Genomic DNA, 13,179 nt, shown 5'->3' with positions numbered 1-13,179 from the left:
AAGAGCTGTGGAGGGGCATTCTCTGTAGAAGTCTGAGTATCAGCATAGAGGTTAGGGTCATATTCCGCCAGCCCTCACTTTTGAATGGACAATAAGAGAAGAAACGGAAGAAGATTGGGAAGCTAGGCTGGGGCTGGATCACAGGGGTCCTAGAATTAAATAGGCCAAATGGAAAGCAGATTTAGTATGTGATATAAATGCCAATAGAGGTCTGCATGGAGACTGATGTGGTCAGAGTTCTGTTATAAGAATCTGATAGTAGCAGTCATTCTGCAAACAAGATTGAGTACCCGTCGGGTACCAAGCATTATGCTAGATGATGAGAGTACATAAATTATAACAATAACATTTCTGACTCTAGGAAATACAGTCTTAGCAGCAACAGTGTGTGTGGAGGTGGGGAATGACAACAAGCAGGGAGACAAGTTGGAAGACTATATTGCAGTAACCTGAACAAGAAAGGAAAGCCTAAATTATGAAGGTGGCAGGGGAAGTGGAGAGGAAAGCATAAATCTGTGTTTCTCAGGTGAAGAGTTTCAGAACTGTGATGATATATCAGTAATCTATCACTGTGTAAAGAATCACCCTGAGACTCATGGATTTAAACAGTAAACATTTATTCTTGCTTGTGAGTATATGAAGCAGCTGGGCCAGGCTTAGCCGATTTTGGCTAGCAAGCTAAGGTGTCTGCAGTGGTCTGCTGGGGTCTGGCTGCTCTAGGGTGGCTTCCTCTACATGCCTGCCTGACTGATGCTGGTGGTATGCCACGCCTCATTCCTCATCCAGCAGGCTAGCCTGGGCTCATTCACCAGGCCACAGCATAAGGTTTACAGGAGAGGGCAGAAATCAACAAGTCTTATGCTGGCACAGTGTCAGTTCCACTGTATTCTGTATACAGTTACTGAAGCAGGTAACAAGACTAGCTCGGATTCATGGGATAGGGAGATAGTCTCCACCTCTTAGAGGAACAGCAAAGTCACATGCAATGGTTATGGATAGAGGGAGAGGTGGAGAATTGTAGCCATTTTTGTAATCACTGTATCACATGTAGTCAGTGAACTGCCAGTATCACAATCATTCAAAAGCATGCCTTAGCCATGGAATCCTGAAATCCGGGGTAAGAGCCCACAGTCTGTATTTTAACAAATTCTGATGGTTATTCCTGTGCACACAGAGGTTTAATCACCACTGGGCTATCCATGAAATACTACGGGACACGTAGGGCAGGGCAAAACTTCTCAGCGTGGACTTCATACAGCCTGTCTCTATCCCCATCTAGGCTGATTTCACATAAAGTCCCAAGAGCCAAAGAACACAGCATTCATTAAAGGAAAGATTTGGACTTATATTTGGGGGACGTCGTCTGATTATTACCTTCGGCTAAGAAAATGTATATTCTAAAGTAGCAAGCCTTCATAAAGAGTGATGAAAAATCAGAGGGAAAAATTAGGTAGCCCGGGTGAGAATATTTGAATGTGAGACATAGAAAACCTCCCACGTTAAATGTCGTAAGAGAAAGGAAACGCAAGAGGGCAAGCTTACTTTTTGTAGTTTTATTTCTAAAGCGTTGCTATATGCCCCCATAAGTAACTATACAGGAGGTTAGTACTAGTAGTACGGGTGTTTTTTTTAGAAAGAGAGAGAAAATAATGACTTCCTTCAATAATTTGGGCTCAGAGACATGAGCATGGAAGATCTGTAGAGGAAAGCATCCTCTGATGACCCTGGTGATTTTAGAGCAATTTTAGAGACTTGAATCTAGGTACAAAGGAAGGGTCTTACATTTTGGGAGTCAGAAGGAAGTTGGAGTAGATTTTTGAGATGTTTCCTTAAAAAATAATGTGTTTATTATTAAGTTAATATAAGTCATTAATACTAATTTTTCCTGCTTAACAATAAATGGTATTGAAATATATACTAACAGGCGCAAAAAAAAAAAAAAAAAAAAAAAAAAAAAGAAAACAGGCTACCTTCACAGATTTCAGAAAGTCATCTGATAGTAGTGTTGATTTTTCATAAATTTTAATCTCATTCTTAAAAAACTTCTTGTAAAAATAAGAGAGTATACTGAACAGAAATAGAAACAACATAAAATTTTTACTACCCCTATTTTAAATTATTTTTTGTTTTTTCTTATCCTTAAAACATTTCAGTGAAGTTAAGAAATTAATCATTTTTACTTAAAAAAAAAAAAAAGGTTTTTACACATCAGATGCTGTAAGACTTGCTTGGTGAGAAGAATATTTCTGGGATTATTTTGAAGCCAAAGGTTTTGTTTCTACCTCTAACTAGTTGCTTGGTCTGAAAAAATCTAGCTTCTACTTTGTGAGTATGGAGTTAAGTTCTAAAACTCCTCACAGTATAAGACTGCTAGGACTAAATGATCCAGAGTTTGTGCTGAATTATTTTTGCTATCTGACCTTTTATTTTAACAAAGTCATAGGTTTTTTTCCCCTTTTTTTCCCTTCCTCCTACACATATGTTTTCAGAATTTAAAGCAGTCTCTTCTTTCCATTCATGAAAAATCGTACAAGTACATAGAACTTGTTTGTCTCTCAAACGGCCACTTAGTACATCTGAAACAGAGTGGCCTTGTTTAGCATTTTGAATTACAGTGAATGAAATATAAAAATAAATAATTTTAAAAAGAAAAGAAATCATGAAAGTTAATAATTGATGATTTTTGAATATAGGACTTTCTAAACAGAAAAGTAATGAAAAAATTGTGGAAGATAGATCAATAACAACTTTGACAGAGAATTAATATAATCAGTATGTAAAGAACTCATGCAATGAAGTAATTAATGCTAACTCCTATTAGGAAAATTGAAAACAATTTTAACATATAACCCAAAGACTTCTAAGTGATCAGTGTGAATCTAAAAATAATTTGCTGTATATTAGCAGAGAGTTACTTAGTTTGCTTGTCTCACCACATTTATTTTTTATTTTTATTTTTAATTTTTGTGGGTACGTAGCAGGTGTATATATTTATGGGGTACATGAGAATTTTGATACAGGCATGCAATGTATAATACGTCAGGATAAATGGAGTATCCATCACCTCAAGCATTTGTCCTTTCTTTGTGTTACAAACAATCCAGTTCTACTCTTTTAGTTATTTTTAAATGTACAAAAAAAATTGTTGACTGTAGTCACCCTGTTGTGCATATTGAATACTAGATCTTACTCATTCTAATTATTTTTTGTACCCATTAACCGTCTTCATTTCTGCTTATCCTCCATCCCAGCATCTGGTAACCATCATTTCATCTCTATCTCCATGAGTTCATTTTAATTTATAGCTCCCACAAATAAATAAGAGCATGCAAAGTTTGTCTTTCTGTGCCTGGCTTATTCACTTAACATAGTGACCTCCAGTTCCATCTACGTTGTTGCAAATGACAGGATCTCATTTTGTTTTATGGATGAATAGTATTCTATTGTGTACAGGTACCACAGTTTCTTTATCCATTCATCTGCTGATGGATACTTAGGTTGCTCCCAAATCTTGGCTGCTGTGAATAGTGCTACAGTAAACATGGGAATATAGATATCTCTTTGATATAATTATTTCCTTTCTTTTGGGCATATACCTAGCAGTAGAATTGCTGGATCATATGGTAGCTCTACATTTAGTTTTCTGTGGAACCTCCAAACTGTTCTCCATAGTGGTTGTACTAATTTACATTCACACCAAAAGTGTACCAGGGTTCCCTTTTCTCCATATCCTCACCAGCATTTGTTACTGCCTGTCTCTTGGATAAAAGCCATTTTAACTGGAGTGAAATGATGTTTCATTGTAGTTTTGATTTGCATTTCTCTGAGGATCAATGATACTGAGAACCTTTTCTTATGCCTTTTTGTTATTTGTATGCCTTCTTTTGAGAAATGTCTATTCAGATCTTTTGCATGGCTTAAAAATTAGATTATTAGGTTTTATCCTGTATATAAGCAGCTGTTTGAACTCCTTATGTATTCTGGTTATTAACCTCTTGTCAGATGGATAGTTTGCACATATTTTTCTCCCATTCTGTGCATTGTCTCTTCACTTTGTTGATTGTTTCCTTTCCTGTAAAGAAGGTTTTTAACATGATGTGATCCCATTTGCTGATTTTTGTTTTTTGACCTATGCTTGTGGAGTATTACTCAATAAATCTTTGCCTAATCCAATGTCCTGGAGAGATTCCCCAACATTTTCTTTTAGTAGACTCATAGTTTGAGGTCTTAGTTTTAAGTATTTAATCCATTTGAAATTGATTTTTGTATATGGTGAGAGATAGGGGTCTAGTTTCATTCTTCTGCATATGGAGATCCAGTTTTCCTAGAAGTATTTATTGAAGAGACTGTCCTTTCCCCCAATGTATTCTCTTGGCACCTTTTTTGAAAATGAGATCACCAGAAATGTATGGATTTGTTTCTGGATTCTCTATTCTCTTCCACCGATCTGTGTGTCTGGTTTTATGCCAGTGCCATGGTCTTTTGGTTATTATAGCTTTGTAGTATAATTCAAAGTGGGGTAATGTGATCCTTCCAGTTTGCGTCTTTCTGCTCAGGATAGCTTTGGCTATTTTTGGTCTTCTGTGGTTCCATGTAAATATTACCATTACTTTTTCTATTTCTGTGACGAATGTCATTGGTATTTTGATAGGGGTTGCATTGAATCTGTAGTTTGCTTTGGTTAGTATGGACATTTTAACAATATTGAGTCTTCCAATCCATGAACATGGAATATCTTTCCACTTTTTGTGTCTGTTTCAGTGTTTTCATCAATATTTTATAGTTTTCATTGTAGAGATCTTTGACTTCTTTGATAAAGTTAATTCCTAGGTATTTTATTTTACTTGTAGCTATTTTAAATGGGATTACTTTCTTGGTTTTTCAGATTGTTCACTGTTAATATATTGAACTGCTGCTGACTTTTGTATGTTGATTTTGTATCCTGCAACTTTCCTGAATTTATCAGTTTTAATAGTTTTTTGATGGAATTTTGGGGTTTTTCCAAGTATAAGATCCATACCACCTGCAAACAAAAATAATCTGGCTTCTTCCTTTCCAATTTGGATGCCCTTTATTTATTTGTCTTGTCTGATTGCTCTAGCTAGGACTTCCAGTACTGTGTTGAATAGCAGTGGTGAAAGTGAGCATCTTTGTTGTGTTCCAGATCTTAGGGGAAAGGCTTTCAGTTTTTCCCCTTTCAACGTGATACTAGCTGTTGGTCTGTCATATGTGGCTTTTATTGTGTTGAGGAATATTCCTTCTATACTCATTTTTTAGGGTTTTTTGTCATGAAGGGATGTTGAATTTTATCAAGTGCTGTTTCCACATCAATCGAAATGACCATATGGTTTTTGTCCTTCATTCTGTTGATATCGTGTATCACATTGATTGATTTGCTTATGTTAAACCGTCCTTGCAGCACTGGGATAAATCCCAAATGGTCATAATGAATTATCTTTTTAATATGTTGAATTCAATTTGCTATTATCCTTGAATCAATGTTCATCAGGGATATTAGCCTGTAGTTTTCTTTGATATCTTTGTCTGGTTTTGGTATCAGGATAATACTGGCCTCAGAATTAGTGTGGAAGTATTCCGTCTGCCTCTATTTTTTAAAATAGTTTGTGTTGGATTGGTATTCATTCCTTTTTAAACATTTGGTAAAATTTAGCAGTGAAGCCATTGGGTCCTGGGCTTTTCTTTGCTGGGAAACTTTTTATTACGGCACCAATCTCATTACTTTGTATTGGTTTATTTAGGTTTTGGGTTTCTTCATGGTTTAATCTTGGTAAGTTGTGTGTGTCTAGGAATTTATTCATTTCTTCTAGGTTTTCCAATTTATTGGCATACAGTTGCTCATAGTAGCCTTTAACAAGCCTTTGAATTTCTGTAGAATAGGTTTTAATGTCTAGTTTTAATCTCATTTTTGTTTGGGTCTTCTTTTTTTCTTAGCCTGGCTAAAGGTGTGTTGATTTTGTTTATGTTTTCAAAAGAACAACTTTTTGTTTCATTAATCCTTTGTATTTTTTTCGTTTCATTTAGTTCTACTCTTTATTACTTTTCTTCTACTATTTTTGTTTTGTTTTGTTTTGTTTGCTTTTGCTTTTCCAGTAGTTTAAGATGAATCATTATGTTATTTGAAGTTTTTCTACCTTTTAGATATAGGCACCTATTGCTATAAACTTGCCTCTTAGTCCTGCTTTCACTGTACCCCATAGGTTTCAGTATGTTGTGTTTGTATTATAATTTGTTTCAAGAAATTTTTGAATTTCATTCTTAATTTCCTCATTAACCCACTGGTCATTTAGGAACATACTGTTCAATTCCATATATTTGTATAGTTTCGCAAATTCCTTTTTAGTGATTTCTAATCTTACTCCATGGTGGTCAGAGATGATACTTGATATAATTTCAGTTTTTCTGAACTTTTTAAAAGACTTTTTTGTGGCCTAACATATGGTCTACCGTTGAGAAGGATTCATGTGCTGAGGAAAATAATGTGTGTTCTGCAGCTGTTGGATGAAATGTTCTATAAATATCTGTTAGGTCTGTTTGGTCTATATTGCAGATTAAGTGTTACTTTTCTTTGTCGAGTATCTTTCTGGAACATTTTTCCATTGCTTTAAGTGGGGTGTTGAAGTCTCCAGCTATTATTGTATTGGGATCGATCTCTCTCTTAAGCTCTAATAATATTTGCTTTATGTATCTGGGTGCCCCAGTGTTAGATGCATATATATTTATAATTGATATATCCTCTTACTGAATTGACTGACCCCTTTATCATAATATAATTACATTGTCTCTTTTTATAGTTTTTATCTTCAAATCTGTTTTGTCTGATATAACCATAGCTGCTCCTGTTCTTTACTGGTTTCCACTGGAAGGAAATATCTTTTTCCATTTCTTTGTTTTCAATCTATATTATGTATTTTCTTTCTTTTTTTTTTTTTTTTTTTTTTTTTTTTTTTTTTTTTTTTGAGACAGAGTCTCACTCTGTTGCCCAGGCTAGAGTGCAGTGGTGTGATCTTGGCTCACTGCAAGCTCCATCTCCCGGGTTCACACCATTCTCCTGCCTCAGCCTCCCAAGTAGCTGGGACTACAGGTGCGTGCCACCATGCCCAGCTAATTTTTTGTATTTTTAGTAGAGTGTTAACCAGGATGGTCTCGATCCCCTGACCTCATTATCCACCCGCCTTGGCCTCCCAAAGTGCTGGGATTACAGGCGTGAGCCACTGCGCCTGGCCTCTATATGCATTTTCATTCTCTATAGGTGAAGTGTGTTTCTTGTAGGCAACAGATCATTGGACCTTGTTTTTTAATGCATTCATTCTATTCTGCATCATTTAGTCTTTTTTCATTTAATGCTATTAATGTTTAGTAAGGATTTACTCCTACCATTTTGTTATTAGTTTTCTGATTGTTTTGTGGTCTTCCCTTTCCTCTTCCCTTCCTTCCTGTCTTCCTTGTAGTGAGTGATGTTCTCTGGAGGTATGTTTTAATTTCTTGCTTTTTATTTTTTGTGTATCTGTTGTATATTTTTTGATTTCTGATTACCATGAGGCTTGAAATTAATATGACCTATTATTTTAAACTGATAACAACTTAACACTGATTGCATAAAGAAACAAGCAAGCAAACAAAGAGAAAATCAATAAAAACTCTACACTTTAACTTTGTCCCCCTAGTTTTTAGCTTTTGTTTCTACTTACATTTCATTATACTGTTTATGTTTGAAAAATTGTTGTAGTTATTATTTTTGTTTGGTTCATCTTTTAGTCTTTCTACTCAAGATATGAATAGCTTACACACCACAATTACATGTGTCTTTTTATTCGTTTTTCTGTGTGCTTGCTATTACCAGTGAGTTTTGTACCTTCAGATGATTTTTTATTGCTCATTAACATCCTTTTCTTTCAGACATAAGAACTCCCTTTAGCATTTCTTGTAGGACATGTCTGGCATTGATGAAATCTCTCAGCTTTTCTTGGGAAATTTTTTATTTTGCCTTCATGTTTGAAGGATATTTTCGCTGGATATACTATTCTAGGATAAAAGTTTTTTGGTTTTTTTCCCCTTCAGCACTTTAAATATATCATGCCATTCTCTCCTTGCCTGTAAGGTTTCCACTGAAGTCTGCTGTCAGAACTACTGGAACTCCATTGTATGTTATTTGTTTCTTTTCTCTTGCTGTTTTTAGGATCCTTTCTTTTTCCTTGACCTTTGGGAGTTTGATTATTAAATGTCTTGAGGTAGTCTTACTTGGATCAAATCTGTTTGATGTTCTGTAACTGTCTTGTACTTGAATATTGACATCTTTCTCTAGGTTTGGAAAGTTCTGTTATTACCCTTTGAATAAACTTTCTACCTCTATCCCCCTCTCTCTCCATCCTCTTTAAGGCCAATAACACTTTGATTTGCACTTTTAGGGCTATTTTCTAGATACTGAAGGTGTACTTCATTCCTTTTGTCTCCTCTCACTGTGTGTTTTCAAATAGCCTGTCTTCAGGGTCATTAATTCTTTCTTCTGCTTGGTCAATTGTGATGCATTCTTGAGTATGTCAGTTACATTTTTCAACTCCAGAATTTCTTCTGGATTCGTTTTAATTATTTCAATCTCTTTGTCAAATTTATCTGATAGGAATCTCTCCCTTCAGGGAAGTGGGGTCCCCTCTGGCCCAGGACAGGTCCAGAAATGCTTTCCCAGAGCCAAGGCCTGGAATCGGGTACCCCAAGAGCCTGCTTGATGCCCTACCCTGCTGTGGCCAAGCTGGTACCTAAGCTGCAAGACAAAGTTCCCTTCCTCACTTCTTTCCTGAAGCAGAAGGAGTCTCTCCCCATAGCCACCATCTTGGGAATGTGCTTGGGTCACACTGAAGCCAGCATGTCTCTGAGTCTCACCAGATACCAGGGGCTGAGTACTGCCTGTTTACCACGGTGGCCTATTCAGGTCCCTAGAGCCCTTTAGTCAGCAGGTGGTGAATCCTGCGAGGATTGAGTCTTTCTCTTCAAGGCAGAAGGTTTTCTTCTGGCCCAGCATGTGTCTAGAAATGATGCCTGGTAACTAGAGCCTGGAATAGGGGCCTCAGGACTCTGCTCGATACCCTATCCTACTGTGGCTGAGCTGGTATCCAAGTCGCAAAACACATTTTTCTTTACTCTTCCATTTCCTCTCCTCAAGCACTGGGAAATAGTCTCTTCCAGAGCTGCGAGCTGCAGTGCCTAAGGTTGGGAGAGGGGTAAACAACGACTGGCTTGGCTGTCCCGGCTGATGTCTCACTGGAAGGCATGTCCCCCAAGTCCTGGCTCTGAGCCCAGCACAGCACCAGAGCTTACCCAAGAATTGCAGGCCTTGTGGCTCGGACTGCCTTTCAAGTTTATTTAGGACCCCAGAGCACTTTTGCGCATGGTGTCAGGGCCGGATGGAGCTCAGGTTCTGGCCATTGGGATGGGCAATTCCCCTCTGGCCTGGGCTGGTCTAAATGCGCCCTCTCTGGATGCTGGCCAAGTTCTGCTCAGTATTGCTTTCTGGCAGTGCTGAGTTCCAGTGGGATATCCACAATCACTGTGCTCTCCCTCCCCCAAGTACACAGATTCTCTGTCTGTGCTACCAGGGGATGGATGAGGAGTGGCATGGCAATTCAAGACTGTCTTTCCTCCTCCCTTCAGTGCCTCTTTCAGTGTTGTGAAGTTAAAACCAGGTACTATGATTACTCACATGATCTTTGGTTCTTATGAAGGTGATGATTTCTGCAGATAGTTCTTCAGTTTGGTGTTCCTCTGAGAAGGACGATCTGTAAAGGTTTCTATTTGGCCATCTTGCTCCACCTCCCTCTATCTCACCACATTTAATGTTGGTGGTGATAACAGACATTTCTATATGCTGCAGATGTGAATGCAAATTGGTGTAACCTTTCTGGAAAACATATTGGAAATGTATAATCAAGAGGCTTACCTTCAGTGATTTCTTGACTAAGAATCTAGCCTGAGGAAATTATTAATAGAGAGATGGTCCAATATTTGTTTGTAAGTTACTTATTCCCTAATTAAATTTAAAAACAAAAACTTAAATACATTGAAATTTGCACAACCATGTGTGCAAGGGTGAAATCAGTATGGTTTCATTGTAAAATGGAAATATTAGGCATCTATTAAAAACATTTTTGAAAAATTTAGTGGCATGAAAATATGATTACAACATAATTGCTGAATGAAAAAAAGTAAGGCACAAAATAGTATGTACCATATGGCCAGAAATTTATGAAATAAGCCAATTCAAACCAAATATTTTTCCATAGGAAAAAAAAATGAAAAAGGCCTTTGACAAATGTCTACTTGATTCTTACACGTAGACAATTACAATGGTTTCGAAGGAAAATAAAACTCAAATTGATATAAATTTTTATAAAGCTGCTTCCTTTGCCATTGTCAGTTACTGCATAATTCACTTAAGGAGTCTTTTTAGATCTGTTTCCTTGAAACTAGTTTCATGTGCTATTCAAAACATTCATTCAAAATAAAATTCTGTGGTCAAATAAGCTTGGAAAATATGTAATTAATTGGTTTCTTAATTGCAGAGCTAATTATAATCATAAGTAGTATACCAGTGTCACTGTGGATATTCAAGGAGGTATGGTTTGCAGTATTTCCCAAATTTATTTGAATGTAGAGTTTGTGTGTTTATGTGTATATGTGTTTGAGAGGGGAAAGGGAAGAGGAGGAGAGGGAGGGAGGATAGAAGAGAGAAACCAGAATTGTTTGGGCTGAACCCTCTGACAGGTTTGGAGACATCTTGTTACTTTGTCTCTAAATCCTTCAATGTGTATCTTTTAAAAATAAGGGCAATTGTGCTACTTATCTAAACATCATGGCCACATCAAAGAATATTAGCAGGAATCCCCTAATAACACCTAACATTTAGTCCAAATACGAAATTTTCTAATTTTCTCAAAGAGTATCTTTTATAGTCAGGTTTTCAAGGTTCTGATGTTGCATTTGATTATTTCTTTTTAATATAAAAACCATACCATGCCCTTTGTATGATTTAATTTTTCAGGACACTAGTCTCATTGAATGGTACGTGTTTCTTATTTCTTCATGGTGTATTTAAATAGTTCTCTGCATTTCTGTATATTGGCACTTACATTTGAGGACTTGATTAATTGGATTTGGATTACACATTTTTAGCAAGAAAATGTCATAGGTAATGCTGTGTTCTTCAGATTGCATCAGGTCAGGAGATACACAGTGTGAAGCCATCCCACTAATACTTGGTTACTAGTTTCAGAAAGTGACTGACAAATCTCTCTGTTGCAAAGGTAAATTTTTCCCTTTGCTCTTTGCATGTTCCACATGAGGCGATACTATGTCGCCATATGAATATCCTGTTTCCTAAAAATTACTTGAAAACCTTTCAAGTAATGGTTTTTGTAGTCTTTGGTGATTTTTTTACAAGACTAAATATTAGTCATGTATTATGCACTTCTGTATAATAACTGATCACCTATCAGTTATTTCTTTGGGTTCCTTGTTAATATTTTTATTTCTTTAAAATTTATAGTAAAATTTACTCCTTGTGGTGTACACTTATGTGAGCTTTGTCAGAAGCATAGAGTGGTTTATCATAACAATCTAGATACAGCACAGTTGTATCACTCCAGAAAATCACCCATCACTCTCCCTTTGCAATCAACCTCCCCTGACCCTTGATCCTCAACAAGCACTGTTCTCTTCTCCATCTCCTGAACTTTGCTTTTACCAGCATGTCATATAAATGAAATCACACAATATTTAGCTTTGAGGGATCAGACTTCTTTCACTTAGCAAAGTTTATTTGTGATTCATCCCTTTAACTATATTGATAATTTTTTTCTCTTTTATGGTTGAATCATACTCTAGTGTATAGATATACCAGAAGTTTTTTGTTTTTGTTTTTGTTTTTTTAATCCTTTCACCAATTGAAGGACATTTGGGTTGATTCCAGGTTTGACATTTATGAATAAAGCTACTATAAAAATTTACATACAGGACTTTGTGTGAATATAAGTTTTCATGTCACCTAGGTAAGCACATAGGAGTAGGGTTGCTGGATTATATATGGTAAATTTATGTTTAACTTCATAAGAATCTGCCTGTTTTCCTAAGTGTTTGTACCAGTTTTCATTCCTGCGGGCAGTATATGAGAGTTCCAGTTACTCTTGGTTCTCCCAGCATTTGGTATTTTCAGTTGTTTTTATCTCAGCCATTCTAATAGGTGTCAGGTTGTAGTTTTCATTTATATTTCTCTAACGACTAATGATGTTTCTGTTTATCGGCCACCTGTATATCTTCTTTGCTGAAGTTTCTGTTCCATTATTTTGTGTACTTTTAATTGGATTGTTTGTTCTCTTACGATTGAATTTTGGGAATTCTTTATATATTCTGAATAAAAGTGCTTCATAAGATATGTGATTTGCAAATATTTTCCCTGAGTCTGTGGCTTTCTTCCCCCATTCTCTTAAAAGTATCTTTCATGACACAAAAGTTTTTAATTTTGATGAAGCAAATTTATCAATGTGTCAAGCTTTTAGTGCCATATCTAAGAATCTTTTGACCTAACCCAAGACCATGATTTTCTGCTACATTTTCTTTCTTTTTTTTTTTTTTTTTTTTTTATTATACTTTAAGTTCTAGGGTACATGTGCACAACGTGCAGATTTGTTACATATGTATACATGTGCCATGTTGGTGTGCTACACCCATTAACTTGTCATTTACATTAGGTATATCTCCTAATGCTATCCCTCCCCCTCCTCCCCACAGTAGGACCCAGTGTGTGATGTTCCCCTTCCTGTGTCCAAGTGATCTCATTGTTCAGTTCTCACCTATGAGTGAGAACATGCGGTGTTTGGTTTTCTGTTCTTGTGATAGTTTGCTGAGAATGATGGTTTCCAGCTGCATCCATGTCCCTACAAAGGACACGAACTCATCCTTTTTTACGGCTGCATAGTATTCCATGGTGTATATGTGCCACATTTTCTTAATCCAGTCTGTCGCTGATGGACATTTTCTGCTACATTTTTAGGAGTTCCATGGTCTTAAAATGTACATTTAGATATATAGCCCATTTTGAGTTAGTTTTATATAAGATGTGAGGTATGAACCAAAGTTCATTTCTTGCTTGTGAACTTTGAAATATTTCAG

The 13,179-nt window shown here is 36.3% G+C and overlaps 1 protein-coding gene across 10 annotated transcripts in view; it reads left to right on the top strand.

The window, feature by feature from the left end:
• RHBDD1 (rhomboid domain containing 1) overlaps positions 1-13,179 on the top strand; it is a 163,565-nt gene that overhangs the window by 78,827 nt on the left and 71,559 nt on the right. The window lies entirely within an intron of this gene.

This window comes from Macaca thibetana, chromosome 12 (genome assembly GCF_024542745.1).
Source record: "Macaca thibetana thibetana isolate TM-01 chromosome 12, ASM2454274v1, whole genome shotgun sequence".
Lineage (NCBI taxonomy): Eukaryota > Metazoa > Chordata > Mammalia > Primates > Cercopithecidae > Macaca > Macaca thibetana.
This window is presented reverse-complemented; position numbering and strand designations above follow the sequence as displayed.